This window comes from Macrobrachium rosenbergii, chromosome 50 (genome assembly GCF_040412425.1).
Source record: "Macrobrachium rosenbergii isolate ZJJX-2024 chromosome 50, ASM4041242v1, whole genome shotgun sequence".
Taxonomy (NCBI): domain Eukaryota; kingdom Metazoa; phylum Arthropoda; class Malacostraca; order Decapoda; family Palaemonidae; genus Macrobrachium; species Macrobrachium rosenbergii.
In genome coordinates this window covers 32,812,646-32,832,078 of record NC_089790.1, presented here as the reverse complement: position 1 = coordinate 32,832,078, position 19,433 = coordinate 32,812,646, and the positions used below count along the sequence as shown (strand labels likewise).

Here is a 19,433-nt window from a genome sequence, read left to right as displayed (position 1 = left end):
CATATGGCCTGAAAACGTTTAAGCAGGAGAAATTTGGATATCTGTCCCACTCACATGCCGTTACGGATCTTTAAATGTTGATGGTCATCTGTTGATTAGAACATTAGAATTGCATAAATTTAGCATGAAAACATTGTTGAAATTGCAGTGTTTTTGGGTCGTGAGAGTATTTAAAAAAAAAAACATAATTTTCAATTTTAAAATCATCATTATCGTTCTTATATATGGCATTACCATTGCCCCGTAATAGATAATGTGTACTGTTTCCAGCATCGTCAGCATCTGTATTGATTCAGGTTTTCTTCAAGCAAACGCTCTTGTAAGGACGGAGGCCGTAGAGTCAATACAAACATTATCAACTCGTGGAGATGAGAATCACATTAGCAACACGTACAAGATTAAAATTGCGAAATGGGGAAGTCAGACGCGCTGGGAAATTTCAGCGACTCTAATTGAATCGGAAGTTACATTACAGATATAAGATTAATAAGCGTAATTGTGAATTTAATAAGGAAGAGCTGTAAATTAACAAATAGATTAGATGTTATAAGAGTGGGCATGTATACCTTCCCGTTCCCCTCCCCATTGGGTAGGCTATCCCCGGAAGAATACCCCCATCACTCAAGGCCGGGTCCTGCTAGTTGACTGTATCGGGGTTGAATAGCGTTGTATCGAGGCTCAAGCCTGCCCACATTCAACCCTGGGTATGTGTGGGTGTATTTAGACGCATGTGTGCATACGTGGGTTTTGAGCTATGTACACATTTACAGTTGTGGGTTGGCAGTACGTTGGGATGTACAAAGCATCGAGAACTGTTTACACGGGGCTGGGTTTGACTTTGTTGGACTGCTGCCTTTTGTCTTGGAGATAGGCTTCTTTCGCAAATTATTATGATACTACAGTAGAAGTCCAAATTTCCATTTTCCTGATGGTTACGGACTGCCAACTTTTCGTCGTCTGAAGCCAAACTTGGCAAAAAGCATTGGCGGTCAACTGGAAACGCAACGGAGTGTGTATGGGAGTGACTGTCTTGATCACTGCGGCTTATCATTTGGGGGCTGATTGTTTCTTACGTAATGATGAGCGTTCATGTGCCAATTCCTTCTCTTCCCCTCCGCCCCCCCCACTCAAAACAAACACACACACACACCTGTGGAGACTTGGGGAGAAGTTGAGACGGGATAAAATACGTGGAATGAGAGATATCAATAGTCGTTGTTCCACACTTTTAAGGTATGCGGGATCTTGGTCGCATTGCCTGATTCAGACTGTTTTCATTTGTGTTGCACCATACGAGGACCTGTTTAAGGAATGGGTGTGCTCTTTTCATGTTTTAGGATCGTACAGATGATATTTATTGATACAGTACCAATGTCACTTGGATGGTTAATCCTGTTAACTATCCCAAGATCATTTTTGCTCCACTATCTAAACTGATGCGTGGAAAATGCTCTTTTTTCCTGTCAGTAAAATCATAATAATCTCCAACGGGTAAACTAGTACCAAGATCATAATTCTTGAGTCAGCTGTGTAAGCTGGCATATCCACTTTACAATATATCCTACTGATATTTTCAATTGAAGTACTGCGCACACATCGTGAAGGGCTTAAAACTCTTGTTTATTGAAAATGTGATCAAAGATGAGCTCACAAAACCATCTCATACCCAAGGCTTGTATTGATGTGCAAATCCTCTTTGGCGGTAACCTTGTAGTAGTGGGAGTAGTATTTGTTGTTGTAGAAGTCATGGTAGCGTGGTGTGAGTGACTACATAAGAAGTACTGGTTGGGGTGGCAGAGGTTTTTTGTCGATGTTGTTGTTTGGGAAGTTGTGGGATAAGCCTCTTTGTTATAATCCTTGGAACGGAACGGGACATTCGCTTTTTACTATAATGAATATTGTTGTTAGACCAACTACCGTTAGTATTATTATTTAGTATGAAACATTTCATTTCATTCTACTTGGCAAATCGAGTTCTAGTGGTCTGGTAAAACTAAGGTATACAAACTAAGGTATAATTAACTTTTTAAGGGCTGAAAGTAGACGAGGCCATTCCAAAAAGGATTACAAGTTGGTAGGATGGCCTATTATGATTTTCATGGCAACGCAACAGCAAAGCTCATGATAAGAAGAGCATTGAAATCTCCGAACGACTTTTGATTCGCATCTCAAATAGCTGCACTTGGGCTGTGGTCGGTAAGTATTGATGGTCAGTTGATCTCCCCGTGTATGCCTAACACTTTTTATTACAGCTGAGTTTGATTAGCAAATTAAGGTTACCAGTTCACACCCAGCTTTACGATTGTTATGCTTCGTTCGTCATATTATTAATTTCTGACCATGACATCGTGGGCGTTTTTTTTTTGCATTGCTTTCTAACCTTTATCTTTATCATACTAATCTTCGTCAACTTTACATACATTATTTAGTAATCCCAGGTATGAGAGTCTTCATTGTGCTCAAGTATTAGTATTCTTCATTGTTTTTTCCTTAATATTTTCTTCCTTTTCCACCTTTGTATCTCCTTTTATTCGAAGTTTTTGTCTTTTCCAGCCGATTTGTATTCATTTTCTACTTCAATCCTATTATGCGGTATTTTTACTAATCTGCCTTTTTTCACTTACCTTTTATGTTTTTTCACTTGCCTTTTATTGTTTGTTTTATTTTTTCTTTTTCCACTGGCCTTTTTATCATCATTTGCAGTTTTTATTGCTCGATTTCTTAAACTTTTAAGTTCTTGGCCCACTTCTCCCTTCTAATAGAGTTTTCCGCTCTTCTTTGTTGACTCCCCTTTCTTTCATCTCTTCGCCTTATGTCTTTTCCTCCTTAACAGCTTCCCCTGTGCCCTGCATACTAAGCGTCATCTCTAATGCCAGTCAGCCCCATCCCCCTCCCCCCCCCCTCACCCTGCCGGTGATGCCTTCGACGCAATTCGCATGGACGTAGTTTCTTGGTCTAAATCTTCAGAAAGTCTCTCTCTCTCTCTCTCTCTCTCTCTCTCTCTGTTATCGGTATATCTGCTTTTCTAACTAATTCCATATCTTACAACTTTCATTCTTTCCCGGAACTTTCCAACCAACTATTGTTCTACGTTTGTTCGCATACATAGAAATATACGTATCCTTCTTGTATTTAAATATAATCTAAAGAGATTTGGAGTATTTGACAAGAGAGAGAGAGAGAGAGGAGAGAGAAAAGTGAGGAGAGGTTGCATTTATGTTTGACTCCTATTAAAGAAAAGCTGGAGGTTAGCAGAGGAGCCAAATTGTAACCCGTGGTGCGTGTGTGGGCAGCAACCGGAATGCTTTTTCCTTAACCTCATGCTGATTTTGGCTAGAATGTGTGTGTAGAATGATCTACGTCAAGTGTTCTTTGCTTTACTTGCACGGGTCTCTGCCTTCACAACTCTCTGGTCAAGCTCCTTTTAAATCTCTGTTTAGTTATTCAACAGTTGTGTTGATCTGTTTGCTCTTGTCTTCGAAAGATTCCTCTGCACCGTTATTTTCTTTCCGTCTCCTTTGTTCGCTTAGTGTGTGTGTTCTAACGAAGATTTTTACAGTGAGTTTTCTGCGACTTCAAGTGTGTTTTAATAAGGGTTTGCTTAATTCTAATCCTTAATTACTGTATAGATAAAGAGTGCTTATCTTTGTTTTGCTTCTGTCGCCTGTTGAATATCTGGTATTATTTATCTGCTTCTTATCCACAGGAATCCTTAAATTTTGCTTTTTTTATGCGTAACTCCATTAATTTGAATATCATGCCATCTTAGACTCAGAGTCTATCAACATTTTCAGTTTATCCAGTTATGAAACGTCTAACAGGCTGTATTTTGTCAAAAGATTATTTATATATAATATATATATATATATATATATATATATATATATATATATATATATATATATATATATATATATGTGTGTGTGTGTGTGTGTGTGTGTGTGTGTGTGTCAGTGTATGTGGTTCTTTGTGTATTATTTTCATCATGCGCCTTTTTCATCAGAAAGCCAAAGCCATCTGGTTATCAGCCAGTCTCAAGTAATGCGGTTGTTGGCCGCGTGCGTTTTTGTTGACCCTAGGTGACACCGGTACCCACCGGCTGTTGATTGGCAGATCGGGATCGAACCCCGGACTTTGCAAATGCGAGCCCTTTGCTCTCTCTTATAGTAGTTGAGATTTTGAACTTAGTGGTTTGGTGAGACTGTTAGATACAATAATAATCATTACTCCGTTTGTGGTGTTTTATTTACTACAGTGACTAGACTTAATACTCGTGATGGAAAATAGTTGCGCGCGAACCTCTATATTGTGAAGGCTACGCAACACCTGTCATCACTGCAATTCAAGTTGAAAACGGGAAATGTAAGCATTCTGACATTGGCAATGCTTTCATTTTCGTCGATGCTGTTGATGTAAATGTACTTGCTACTCATTTTTAGTATTGCTTCAGATTTATTATATGAAGTCATTTGTATTTTAATGTTGAATAATAGAGGCAATTCGTTGATGTTTTCGTTTGACATGCTCCAGTAACAGTTCTTATCACTGTTACTGTTAGATGATTTAGAAGCACCAGGAGGTGGTTATGCACATCATACAGCAACTCAAACATCAATCAGGAAAAATTCCGCCAGTTGGAGAAAACAGTAGTTTGTCAATAGCGCATTGTTTCCCCTCATAAGCTCTGAACGCCACGTTTTTTATGGCATGGTCAACACTTCCGACCCACGCAGTCTCGGCCCGTGGTCTATAAATCAACAGATCTTACCATATGTAGCCCTTTAGCAATACCGTGTCATACAGAGCTGTTTCATCATTTGCTGCGGGTGAAAGAGTGCGATGAACCCACGAGCCACCCCCTCCTCTTTTTCTCTGGAGGAAATTACCTGGAGATATTGAAAAGGGAACATAAAGAAGATAAAAATGAGGAGCAAGGAAGAAGTGAATGTCAGATAAGGTTGCAGTAATATAAAATATGTAAGAAAAAGCGTGGAACAACTTGGTAATCTTATGCTTAATTTCTGTCTGTTTGACTCTACATATGGGAGAAGCCTTGAAACTACGGTAGGACAGTTCCTGTTGTTATTCATTTACTGCAATCAACAACAGGACTTCCCTTAAATTGTACTAACCTCCTCTAATACAATTGTTTCGCCTGGGGTCTACGATGAATATTAACAGCAAAGGCAATACGGGAATTTTGTTTCTCTTCGACAGCTTTGTCGTCTCGCCCGCCGCTGTTGCGCGTATGTTACGCAACAGCTGATGGTCAAGATTTGCGGTTTGGAAAGAATTAAGGAACGGGTGAAGAGGCCAAGTGTAGGTTGACGGATTTTGAAACAGTGTGGGGTGGTGAATGGGGATGGGTGACAATTATAAGAAAGTAACGCATTCCTGGTACCATAAGTGAAGAAATGCCACTATATAACAGACAGTTTAAATGGAGATATATCAACCGGGTCATAAAGCAAAATATGAGTGTTAGAGGGAGAATGAATACTCAAGAGTTGAAGAAACTACATCGGTGACAGACACTCGAAGGCAGTGAAGAATGTGGGCGTGGTTATGATAAGGTTGATGTGGAGGCAGCGCTGGCATATATGGAAGCACCTTCCAGCCAGTTGCAGAGCTCCAAGTTCTTGACGTCATCATTTGGCATCGGTTGCTGGCCAATCATATGGCAAGAGTTCTAAAAAAAAAAAAAATGCTTATGAATATCGCCTTTTCTGATGCGCTAAAAGACATACACATTGACGTCATCGTTTATCGGCGTCGAATGGATCATTTTGTTGTATTGACATTTTGCCCAAGGTCTCCTCTAAAATGAAAAAGGCAGTTTTTTATCTTATTTTTAATAGCCTGATAACGTCCAGAAGAATTCATTTTTGCATAAAATCCCGCCGTAATTCTTATACATTGTTGCAACCGGCCCCAACCTCCTCACTCATAGATTTCTCAGCCAATGATCTCACTCGCTTATCCTGTGAATCCAAACCAAATATGGCCTTGGTCAGGGCTGCAGCTCCATAAACGGTCAGAGCCAATTATAATCAAGTTTTTAAACCTTTTTAGGTAGATTTTATTAACAATATTTGCGTCATATCATCTGTACAAGTTTACACGTTTTGTGGCATATACAAGAGAAGGAGGTGATGCACAGCTGATTGGTATAAGCTAACCTACTGTAAGTGTTGCAAGCAAGGGAAGTGATGCAAGTGTAATTGTCCTTTCAATTGCGTTTCGTCACGAAAATTCCTTCTTTATTAATGTAATTTGTAATAATGACAGTGAACCATTCATGCTTCAGGGGGAAGCACGGGAATCTTGCGTTCATACTTGGCTCAGTGTAAGGCAACCACAAGTATTGGTGGAAGCGGTTATGAAGATGAGAGCTTCGGCGGCAGATTTCGTTAATTTCCTTCGTCATTTTATGGCCATTTCCAATCACCCTTGTTTATTCACATCTTAAACTATATTGTCATTACCGTTAGAGGAGATAGTCTGCTTTTACCTGGTGTCACGGTTTGAAAATTTTATACAAATCAGTTGGTAATAATTTCTCACATTTTGAATTAAAATTTATTTTCACAGTCTTCCAACATTCTCTCTCTCTCTCTCTCTCTCTCTCTCTCTCTCTCTCTCTCTCTCTCTCTCTCTGTCACGAAATAGACTGATTCTTTTTTTTTATCCCGTCGCATATAATAGCAACAGATAGGCAGAGTAAATGCTTATTCAGTATATGGTTATGATGAGTCAGGTTAAGATGTGGGCAGGGTTTGTGGACTGTAGGATTCAGTTTCCTCGGAGCCATTCTTGAGTTTTGGAATGAATTGCTCGTATTCACAAGGAAATTAATTTTTCTGCAGTTTGCATTTATCACGGCCACAGAAAAAAAAAGTAAATCGTATTTCTTACACGTTTCCACAATGATATCTGTACATTAACGGCCTAAAGTCTACAGAAGAACTTGCCAGTTTATTTAACTGAATTTTTTGGGGTTTGTATTCTTAGGGTTGATGTTTTTATTTATTTTGTTAAGTATATTTTGTATCGGCTACAACAATGATTCCATTACGACAACAAATATTTCACCCTGATATGCGACAGAGAACTAGATGTCAAATTTTCTTTATGAGATTTCAGTTGTAAAGAAATTTCGCCCATTTTTAACATGTAATATCGTTCATTTACTTAATGCATAATTTAAATGGACACCCACAGTTTTGCTAGTTGCATTTTCTTTCTTCCATTCTTAAGAAGGATCCGTTAAAAGGTTTCTGAAATTATACACTAATTTGCATGATATTACAGGTACTCTGTATGACTTACGGAGGACTGACGTACAAGTACAATAAAGAGAAATTCCGTGTTAATGTTACTGTTACGGTATGCAAATTATGACTAAAAAAGACATGCATTATTATGATAACGAATAGTAGCACATAGATGCGAGGCTGTAAATTTAGTTTCATATGAATGTGCAGTACCATCCGTTGGTAAACAAAAATACATAAAAGTCTACTTTTTTTTTTTTTTTTTATTTCGAAAGGAGATTCGCTTTCAAGCTCAGTAGAAGATAAAAGCTAAATTTCGTTATTTTCCACCTTGAAAATCTTGACCCAGACGCGAATGCGGTCTATTACAGATCTGAAGCAGAGAAACCTCAGTTGTTATTTGAGGGCAAGACTTTTGTCTGGCGATAACCTCTGAACTGAGGTGACATTAAGGGAAGATTAAGTGAATTAACACCGTCGTGGTCGACTTTTTTCTGTCGTTTTCGCTGTCATTTTTTAATTGCCTTAACCTTCAAGCAGACTCTCCTGTTAATTTAGGTATGTTGAAACCACTGCTTTCACAAAGGGATAGAGGTCTACAAGAAGAGCAATTCTCTTTTGTGTATTGTTTAGTCGATACTATTTTTGCAGCTACAGAGGGGCCGATTGTTATCGAGGTTTGGTATTCATCGGATAAGGTCAATTAGGCTAAAAGTATCCTTCTGGAATTTAATGACTTCTTTGTTGGTAGGGCGTGCAACGGATTATGGTTAAAAAGTAAAACTTTTCAGCGGCAGCGACAAGAATTTATTGACCTAATGAATTGCATTCTCACTGATGCGCATCTAACAAGGTATTGCGAGAGGATGAAAGAGATAAACGCACCTGGAAACGAGCTTCTTTGAGAGAGAGAGAGAGAGAGAGAGAGAGAGAGAGAGAGAGAGAGAGAGAGAGAGAGAATACGAACAGTGTGCATTTGCGCGTGAGAGAAAACACGCTGGAATCGTACTTCTTTCTCGTGTGTGAAGGAGAGAGAAAGCGAGAGCGTAGAGCATATGCGAACAAATAGCTGTGATAGAGAGAGAAAGAGAGCGAGAGATAAGAAACAACACACACACGAAACCCTATGGGGGGTCTCATTGTTACTCCACCCGAAACTAAATATTAGCGCTGCAGTTGAATTCATAGTCTGTCGCTCGAGGGCTGTTGGAAAGTCTGATGCATATTTACATCTCTTCTTTAATTATATGGTCGACGTTGAGGGCTTCAGGTCGACTGTTTTTTCTTTTGTGGATGTAAGACGCAGCAAATCGTTGCTTCTTCCAGATTTATTGCTAATATTTTAAAATATGCATGCAAATGAGGTTAATTTGATCAATTTGTTGCTAACATTCAAATTTAAATGCAATTAGTGAAAATTTCTGTGCATTTTAACGATTATTCTTACACCACTTTTTAAAAGCGATTGGTTGGAAAGGCGAAAATTAGATTAATTTTGTAGTTATTGCATTTTCCTTCCTTTCACACATGAAAGGCTGAATATTCATTGCATTTAAATATTTTTTATTGTGTATCACATTTATTTTAATACGAATAGTATGTCTACATACAGCTTAATACTTTATGTGGCCCAGATCTCAAAGGAAAAAGAAAAAGAGAGGATAGTGAAAGAAAAGCGGGGCGTTAACCCTTTAAGACGGAGGGTTAAGAGTGTCAGGGGAAAAAAATGTTGAGGGTTGTAGGTGATGCAGTTCGCTTTTTCTCTTTGCAGTGAATATTCAGGTGGTCTCCCACTGGAGAGTAGTTAATATAGCAGTGTGATATTTATGCCCACCAGATATATTTAGGTATTTTACGAACGTATACCAAAGTGATGGAAATGTTTTAGCGATCACTTTATCTCGCTTTATATATAAAGATATATATATATATACATATATATATATATATGTGTACATATATGTATATATATTAATTTGTATATATGTATACGTATACATATATATATATGTATTAATTAATTAATTTATTTATTTATTTATTTATTTATTTATTTATTTACTTATTTATTTAACGTTGATAGAGTAGGCAAAATAATATTAATCACGCCAGAAAGACGCAGAGCAGTGATTTCAGACTACATTCATATTTACCAAGATTATTGTAAAGTTACTTGCTGGAAAGACCTGCATAAATTTCTTCACTTTCAAGACAGACATGTTCATCATCACGAGGAATGCAGAAGGCGAGGCTTTCAGAATGAAAGTTTATTAATAATTAACCTAAATACGGGCTTTCCGCGTAATCGAGTCTCTGATCATAAATGTGATGTTTATAGAGAGAGAGAGAGAGAGAGAGAGAGAGAGAGAGAGAGAGAAAGAGTCATTTGCTGTTGCAGTCAGCTTGTGATATGACGGTGACTCAAAAGTAATTCTCAGCGTAAAGGTTAAAGGAAATTGACTCCTGTATTTTGGTTTTAAGGAAGTTAAGTTGATCTTTTAGACACCCTTGACTCAGGGCTAGAAATGACAACTGGAGAACTTTCGCTCTCTTAGAAATAACAAGACCAAAAATTGTTGATTAGACAATCATGATGTAGCCCTTAGGGAAAGTTGAAATAACAATAAAAACCCGCAATCTTTTCAGAACATTAACAGTTTAAAAATGTCAAAGAAACGACGCAGTAGAAATGGAAAGTGTTGTCAGGTATAGCCTCGGGAATGGCATTATCCGTCCAAGCAGGGATATTTTTTTTTTACTGCGTCTTAACTTAAGCAAAGCTGTTTGTTCAGGTGGGTGTCTTAACTAATGCAGGAAAGTCCGTTCAAGTGCGTGCCTTTATCGATGCAAAACGCTTCGGTCGAGTTGGTGTCATAACTAATACAAAATGTCCGTTCATGTAGGTGTTTTAGCGAGCACAAAATGGTTTGAGCTAGCATTTTTTCTCAGGGAAAACGCCTCTTCCCTCGGCTGATATGCGACTGATACATGCACCTCGCCGAAGTGTTTTTTTTTTTTTATTGAACTTTGCTTTATTTTTAGGATTTCTGAACTATGAATCAGTAAATATTTCCTTTTGCCATAACAAACAATTGCTTATTGTATTGCTTTTATAGTTCGAAATTTTTCAGGTATCATTATAGCTTGGAACTGCGACCTGTTTTAATAACACGTAATAATGAACAGGTAATTATTTTATTTGTAACAAACGGTTATATGAATCATTGTAAGGCAATCAGACTTTACTTCAAAGATTTTGTCGTTTTAAGAAGCTTTAAGCAGAAAATATGAGGACTCAGATGGCAGGGGCAAGTGAGAAATGATATCATGAGAGAGATAATGAGAGAGACAATGATAGAAGGAAGATGGAGATAGCGCGAACATGTCCTTCGCTTAACCCCTGCGAGAATGATATGTTTTAGTGTCAGCTGGGCTGTTGTGGGCACTAGATGAGTTGGAAGCTCCAGACCTATTTGGATGAGGATTGTGAGAAGGGAGGTTGGAGATGAGTGGAGATTTGCGGAAGGCAAAAGCATAGGAAGACATTAGTGATGGAATTCCACAGGCCCTTCGCGTCACACGGCGCTGGAGGTGATGATGATTCAACAAACGGTTGAGATTTGAGTTTATTTTGTTTCTCCTATCTAGAAAAGTTTAATGGAAATCAGCGATATGTAAACAGTACGTGAGTTTAGCTCTGCAGTGTAAAACAAATTCGTCCATTACTTTTGTAAAAGTAAAATTTACCTTATACTTCTATAAAGACAGGGAATTCTAAACTCCCTGAGCTCACTGACTTGAGATATGAAGATTGCTTTTCTCTCCTTTTAAGGCACTGAAGTTTGTATAATAATAAGTAAAAACATTACTTTTGAAAGCTGTGTTTAGCTGACCGTTTGCTATTGCCAGACTTGATCGCTTACGTTCTATAATGACAATCTACGAGGCTTAGATTATGCTTCCATAACTGGATTTGAAAGGCCTTTAAGCCTGTTCTTCCTCTCTTTCTCATTAAGATTATGAGTGTATGTAATATATACAGCTTTCTTGGAACCCGTCTCTCTAAATTTTACAGATTTCATACGAGTACACACGCACACACACACACACACACTCTCTCACTCATTGTTTACCAAACGTGGTTAGTTGATTTGCTTTGAGCGTTACCATTTTTAGGTTACACGCCAGTGCTCTTCTTGTAACCCGGCTTCATCATGGCGCAATGCTGTGCTTTTAAAGCACAAATTTTCTTCTAGGGTTGGTCAGGACATTTTAGTAGTTTTCGAATATTGAAGTGCATTAAGGTAAGTTCTGAATTTTTAAGGCTTCTTCTTCTTCTTCTTCTTCTTATTATTATTATTATTATTATTATTATTATTATTATTATTATTATTATTATTATTATTATTATTATTATTGATGTTGTTGTTGTTGTGTTGTTGTTGTCTGTTTACTCTCTTCATCGATGTGGAAAGTACTCATTAACGTCAACCATATCAGTTGCCATCATTGATGTTATGTTGATGTTTATACCACAACCAGGTGTTAATAGTATTATTTTATTGTTATCAGTGGAGTTAATACTGCTTTTTCGACCATAGTAGCTAATGTACCTTGCACTATCAATATTGTATGTGTTTTGTATTTGTATATGGTTAAGAATGTTATAATGATGATAATGATGATGATTATTATTATTATTATTATTATTATTATTATTATTATTATTATTATTATTATTATTACGCAAATGAGGCGAAGTCGTCTTCCAGCAGCAAATGCTGTTTTTTTTTGGGGGGGGCCGGGGGTTTTCAGAATCGTGATAAAGCATTCTGGTAAAAATGTCTTACAACAGTTTCCTTCCGGTCATCTCAGTTAATTATAAGATTTCAAAACAGTGTGACCTTCTGGATAGTTTCTCTCGTTGATGCTAAATTGTTCTACTGGTATGTGAATATGTGGTCGAATGATTTTCATATTACCTTAAAAAATTAGGAAAATGTCCATAATAGAATGATTTCTTGGTTATCAAACCAGTGAAAGTGTACAATATAAGTGATGGGGTATTTATGGTTTCTTCATTACTAGGTCTTCAAACTGTGATCAGAAGTCTTTCGTATTGATTAGTTCTACTTTATTTTCCAATATTTCTCTTCTGTTTCATTCAGTTTTGTTGCTTTATATTGAATTTCATTCTAGATCGATAACTCGATATTGTTTCATATCAGTGATCTCAACCTCTCAAATTTTCTATTTTCTGTTTCCTATTTTCTGTTTCGCCTTTGTTATTCAGCCAGCCATTCATTCTTTTCCAGTGACGGCCGCGAGACGTCCGAATTCGTGAGGCCGTCGGCCAAAAATCGCAAAGTAACGATCGCATAATGCGGAATCTCCCAGTCTTTGACATCTTAAGGATGCATAAATGTTGAGTCATTTTCTTAAATGTGCAAACAGTGACCGGCGGAATACTTGTCATATGTTTTGCACATTCATCAGCCATGTTTCTCATCATGGTGTCTTATCAGCTTCGTCTTTCGAAGTGAGATTTGGCGTGCCCGCATAGTATGATCACTAAAATCATCAGAATGATTTTATTCAGCTTGATTTATTTATCTCCTCTCTTCTGAAGAATGTTCGATGTCTTAGGTAACTACTAGCAGTAATCATACAATTCCATGTGTTATTTGCTCTGTTATTATTCATTTTCTTTACTGTAAAGATTTCTCTCCTTTCTTATTCGCTATTGTTTTGCTGCTCTTTCATAAACTTTTTTTTTTTGTGGATTTGCCATACTTTGGAATTTAATATCATGCCTCATACCATGTGTCTCACTCTCTTTTGCATCTGCATATCACCTTTTGCTTTCCAGACCCCTTGCGAAACTCCGGGTAATTTTGCTGTTTATCTCCAAGGCCGGTAATTAACACCGCTGCCTCATCAGGGTCTCGCGTTCTCGTCTCGCACGGGGAGTTAGGTCCCATTATGTACATACTGTGCTTGATTACCTCCTCTTCTTTTATTTTCTGAGATGTTCATCTTTAAAATGACGACGATGAATGTGACAGCAGTAATAATTAACAATTTTGGTTTTTTATTGTTATGCTAGTTTTATATTTGTTAGCCAACGTTTTTGAATATTTTATAATTTATACAGTAATACTTAAAATAACGTTAACATTAATGGTTTGGAAGGAGACACTCAGTTGGTGCTATAATATAAAGGAAATGGCACTTTCATATGCATCAAGATTTTTATTTATTTTCTGTTTCTTAAGATTTTCTTTTCTGGTGAAGGCAGGTTATAATATTCTCAGAGTTCATAGGGGAAACATTTCATGAATTTAATGCTTTTTTATTTAAACAGGACTTTCGAGGTGTTACCTTTGGCTTTCTTACACATTTAAATGGAGGATGTATACACGAGGTTTTTTAAAGCAGCTGAAACGGCTCTTCTCATTGTTATTATTATTATTATTATTATTATCAACTTTTCCGCTATGGTTTTTGCGTCGGCAATGTGTGATAAGACGATCATGAATGCTAGGAGCATTAGCATTAAAGTAGACAGCTGCAATTACTGGAGCTTTTATAAATTTTTTATGTTGACCCCTCAAGCATTTCTCATTTTTCATTCTCGTACTGCTGAACTGAACAAGATACGTTTGACGGATGGATACGCCTTCTATACAAGTATGGGTCTTCGGAAGGGATATGTTGTTACAGTGTCATGGTCTTGTGTCCAAACTTTCGTAGCCCCCCCACCTTCCCCCGCCCCGCCCCGCCCCGCCTGCTTTTTCCACGTCCATGAAATCGTCATGAAATCCTTCGTTAAAGAGGCGTTGAATAACCAGCCAAAGAAAAATCCGAATCGCTTTCCTGTCGCGGAGGCGATATTGGCGGGAAAGTCGACGCCATTAAAACGGAATAAACGCGGGAAATGAAGCGACCTCCACGCTGTCGAATATATTGTCATCACTTTGATACATAAACAATAACACACAGCGTAGTCTAATGATGTCTCAAGGTTGTTTTCTCTGAAGAATACACTTTCATTTCTGCCATTGTGTTTGAATGTAGTTTTTTGTTTTTAATTGTATAGCGGGAGGGGTATAGAATCTCTATATCATTTGAAATTCAATAGAATTTTTATGCCCCTTATTATATACAGTATATGGCTAGATACTGTTTCATTGTATATGCTCAAAAATAGAAAGTAAAGATTTAGAACAAAATATCATTACCACTTAAAAAAAAAAACTGTGTTGAGATTAAGGTATGTTAATGAAGCTGGCAGTCGTTCAGGCATTTGATAGAAATGTTGGCAACAGTTACTCTTCACGGACGCATCAGAATATCTTCACAGAGAGGTGTGATTTTTTTTTTTACTTTAGCTCCAATTTCAATGACAGTTAGATTTCGTGTATATGCCACATATTTTGTTATATGTATCTAGTGTAAGCACTTAACCCCAATGGCCGGTTTGTAATTTTTGTAAAATATCCTTGGCTGCCAAATATATTATATGAATATTAATAAATAGCCTTTGATAATGAGAGTTTCGTGTGAATCACCGAACCATTCGTAAACGTCCTTCCAATATTAACACTTCGGGAACGTTTAATTTAAAGAATTGTTTCTAGCTACGGCACAGATATAAGGAAAGAGAAGTAGTAGAAATAACAAAATCACTGTATAACTAGGATAGCCCGAAAGCAACCCATAAAACAATTCCTGGCACTCTGGCGCACCGCTAACGACCGAGTAACTGTCGTTTTACAGCACTTGAAAGGCTAATGGGTTGTAGCACGGTAACGGTCTCCAGGACATACGCAATCTCCTTTTCGGTATAATTGGCTTATGGGAAATGGGGCCAGAGAGCGGACACTCATTAATCTATAAAGCGAAGTTACGACACATCTGGAGGTGAGAAAGGCAACTATCATCATGCACACGTATATGGATCATTTGCATACTGCAAGCATCTTTCATTTCAAATGAGGATATGATTGACTTCTCATATATGTAGTCTTTTCTAATCGAGTTATGGATTTGTTATTTTTCATAGATAATAAAAGGGACAATCAGGTACTTGTAAGTTTGGATACCTTTTTAATGTGTTGAAACACACGTATTACATCTGTGAAGAAAGTCTAATCGTACTCGTATACAAAAATCAGAATACGTTCGATGATCGTCATTAGCGGTGTACACGCATGCACATATACATAACAGAAGAAGGCGAACTGTGCATTAAATGAAATGAATGGGAACGAGCTACTAACTCCCCCTCCTCTCCGCACATTCGCCCCCTCCGGGAGATAACAGAATATGTAGAAGAGAAATGGAGAGTGAGGAGGGGGGAAGGAGGGAAGGGGTGACGACAACCCCGCGGCAGAAGTCCCCCTCAGGCGACAGACTGATTACCGGCGAGTGTTGAAATTTGGGTCACTATAACTCGAGGACGAACTCGATCCGCGCGGAGGTTTACCAGAGCGTTTGTGTATGTGAAGGAGGGAGAGGTGTTGCTCTCCCTTGCGCTCTTTCAGCGGCCGTGGAAATGACAGCGACTATTTGCTCGCTCTCTGACTGGCGATGAATTGACTTTGTCTTGTGAGTGGTTGGATGCGGTCCTCTTTAATGACTCGCTTTATCGTTTTATGTGTATTCGTAACCGATAGACTTCTTCTTCGGCTTTGTTGCTTCCCGGTGATGTGATGACTTTTTACTTATTGTGTGTCTTACCAAAGCGGCAGTGTTACATAATAAATTGCCAAGTTTCATGCGCGCACCTCTTTTATGTAAGGCAGTGAATTACATAAATATACCTTTATGTGAAATAGCTAAATACACCTTAATTTAACTAGACCACTGAGCTGATTAACAGCTCTCCTAGGGCTGGCCCGAAGGATTAGATTTATTTTACGTAGCTAAGAACCAGTTGATTACCTAGCAGCGGGACCTATATACAGCTTATTGTGGAATCCGAACCACATTATAACGAGATATGAATTTCTATCACCAGAAATAAATTCCTCTAATTCTTCATTGGCCGGCCGGAGACTCGAACGCGGGACCAGCAGAGTGCTAGCTGAGAACGATACCCATCCATCCAGTGAGGAAGTACCTTTATGTGAAATAGAACTAGTTGTACTATAAGTTTGATACGATGTCTGTTGTTATTTCTTCCAGCAGCTAATTTCATTCTTTCTGAAACGATAAAAAACTTTCGGGATCAATCTTTGGCCTTGTGTGGAGGGAAGCAATACATAATTAATGCTTCTACTCCATAGATATATCAGTGAAACTTGTTTGAGGTTCAGGGTTAATCAGGGAAGTCCATTTATGAATATTATTTTATTACTTGAGTGGGGTAAAAAGAACTAATTGTTCGGCGTCGTCAGAGGAGGACATTGATTTAAAAATAATGGAGACAGGAAGAAAGTGAAGTAGATTTGAATGAAAAATATTTGGGTTCATACTTCACTTTTATTGTGACTACTTAATGTCTTTTTCGCATCGACATAAAGCCTAATATCCTACAGATTACTATGGTGAATTCTGTGGCAATAGTATATTAAGTCTGCGATAAGGGCATGTGTAAAAGAACAAGTTCAGTTTAGTCAGGCAGTGTCTTATTGAGTCCAGTTTCTTCCAAAGATAAGTTGCTTTCAATTTTTAACTTACGTTTCATTAACCTTTGTAAATCGAATTCAAGGAGAACAAGACGCCTGCATTAAAGCGTTCACTGAATTTTGTATTGTCAATTTTATTCACATGAATTTTTTAATTACTTCTTGCAACGTATGCGAATGGCTTACCTTAATCAATTATTAACGGCTTTTAATTGCGTAGAGATTCTCTCTCTCTCTCTCTCTCTCTCTCTCTCTCTCTCTCTCTCTCTCTCTCTCTCTCTCTCTCTCTCTCTCCCTAATTGCTCATAATTACATGTAATTCGATTAAAAATTCAAACTGAGGTGACCCTCAGAGAGAGAGAGAGAGAGAATGGCGTTAAAAAAAATTATATAACAACCTTTGATCTGTCCTTTAAATGTACTGTATATTATGCATATGCGCACAATGAGTCAGGTATGAGAAGAGTATGCATACACGACCAACATGATCGTGCATACATTTACCAATTTGTCATTTCAAAATACAGAAAAAAGTGTGCTGAATGAACTCTCGAGTGTGGCTGACTGCAGATTATTTTATAGAGTTGTGTTAAAATCTCTCCCTGGCCGGAGAACGTGACCGAGGCGTTGGCGAGGCGAGCGAGAGGGAATATCTGCGGCTTGGTTTGTTTGCTTGCTTGCTTGCCAGCGTGCCTTCTTGCACTTAGGCATAGATGATTTTGTCTTAATATTCTTTAATTCAAATTTAAACGTAATCCTTTTAAAAATTCTGTCCTGGCTTTAGATTCACTGAATAATATTTTGGAGAAAATTTGTACTTGATTAGTCTTCACTTGTTCTTGCTAATAACGTAATTCTTCCACACATTTCTTTTCATTTTCTTGTATAATTTTTCTTGCCTATTTCATACAGGAAGTTTTATATTCATTCCCAGGTTAATATTTATTCCTTATTTGGAGTTTTTGCTTTTCCTCGCAAGATTTCGGTATTTCATTGAAGTTATGTTGAACGAAAAGGTCTTGTCTCATTCTGAGCACTTGGCTGACAAGTCACCACACGAAAGTAGAGGAAGTTTTTTCAAGATCATTTGATAAAAGAAGAAGAAACAATAAGTATACCAACGGGACCTAAGATATACATCTTCGTTTAATGAATGAGTCATTCTATTTGTAGTTATTCAGTTTATTCTGCGACGTCTTCCTGGGAAGTTCAAAGGGATGAACATTTAGATGCGAGAGACAACATCATCTTCATCCGCTAATGAGTGTGATCTTAAATTATTCATTTATGCAGAATAATATTAAATATAGTATAAGCAATGCACTTAATCTTATGTTTACTATGCATGAATTTATTTCTTTTCTGAATATATTAAAGTAAGTCATGCACGTTACAGGCAGGTTGGAGATCAACCCTCTGAAAAAAGATAGGCCTCTATAATGTCAAGGGATTCGACCCTAGGTAATAACTGATTCTTCCGATGGAGGGAAAAAAAAAAAGAATATTATTCCGCGTCCACAGAGAAAGGCAGGGGGCCAGCTTTTAGAGGTCGAGTAAACGGAAATTTAAAATACAACTTGATTCTCTGATATTCGTTTTGGCACTCTGCCTATTCATATTTTTAAGATGAGTGAAGTATTATTACATGTAGCTTTATGGTTGGCCCTCTGAAACGTTGCAATTGAATAAATATATCATTATATATATATATATATATATATATATATATATATATATATATATATATATATATATATATATATATATATATATATATATATATATATATATATATATATACATTATGAATATTTATACATATATATATATGTATATATATATATATGTGTGTGTGTGTTTGTGTGTATGTATGCATGTATGTATATATGAAATAAGTAATCCACATCAACACAAATATTCCCCACTTGAGATGGAAAATCAAAAATGAGAAACACATAGGTTTTTAAGATGTAAACAGACAAGAGGATACTTGAGTATTCCACTTTAGAAGCGACGGTGTACACTTTCATCTTCAAAAATTGTGGATGGATTTCTGGGAATTGTGAACGATGATTCTATTTGCCAACTGCAAATAGCTTTTAACAAGAAATGGAGTAAGATCTTGGAGAGCAAAAAGAAAAATGAAAGGTAGATTGACAGAGATCTTTGTGGGACAGTAACATCCATTATTGAATAACTCGGTGCATGAATGCGTGATGCACTCGATGTGGGAATACTAGTTCGCTATCTTCTAAACGCTGTTGAAGCCAACTGGTTTTAATGAGGTTTAATGACATCATCGGTGCAGTAGTAGTTTCATTTAAGATTCGTTTCTCGAAAATAGAATTTGCATCATTAGACAAGTAACTGTTCCTTATCCGGTGTCACCCCCTAAGATTTGAAGGACAAGCTTTATAACTCACCCCATGTGTACGGTCCACAGCTTGTAAGTTTTTGTTATTTGGAATTATGATTGTGGAAAACTTGCTTTGGGATCGTGGTGACGAACATTTATTTGCGTTTAAAA

At 37.3% G+C, this 19,433-nt stretch overlaps 1 protein-coding gene across 1 annotated transcript in view; it reads left to right on the top strand.

Annotated features, from left to right (window-relative positions):
- Window positions 1-19,433, top strand: part of LOC136832821 (serine/arginine repetitive matrix protein 2-like) — a 129,093-nt gene that overhangs the window by 1,083 nt on the left and 108,577 nt on the right.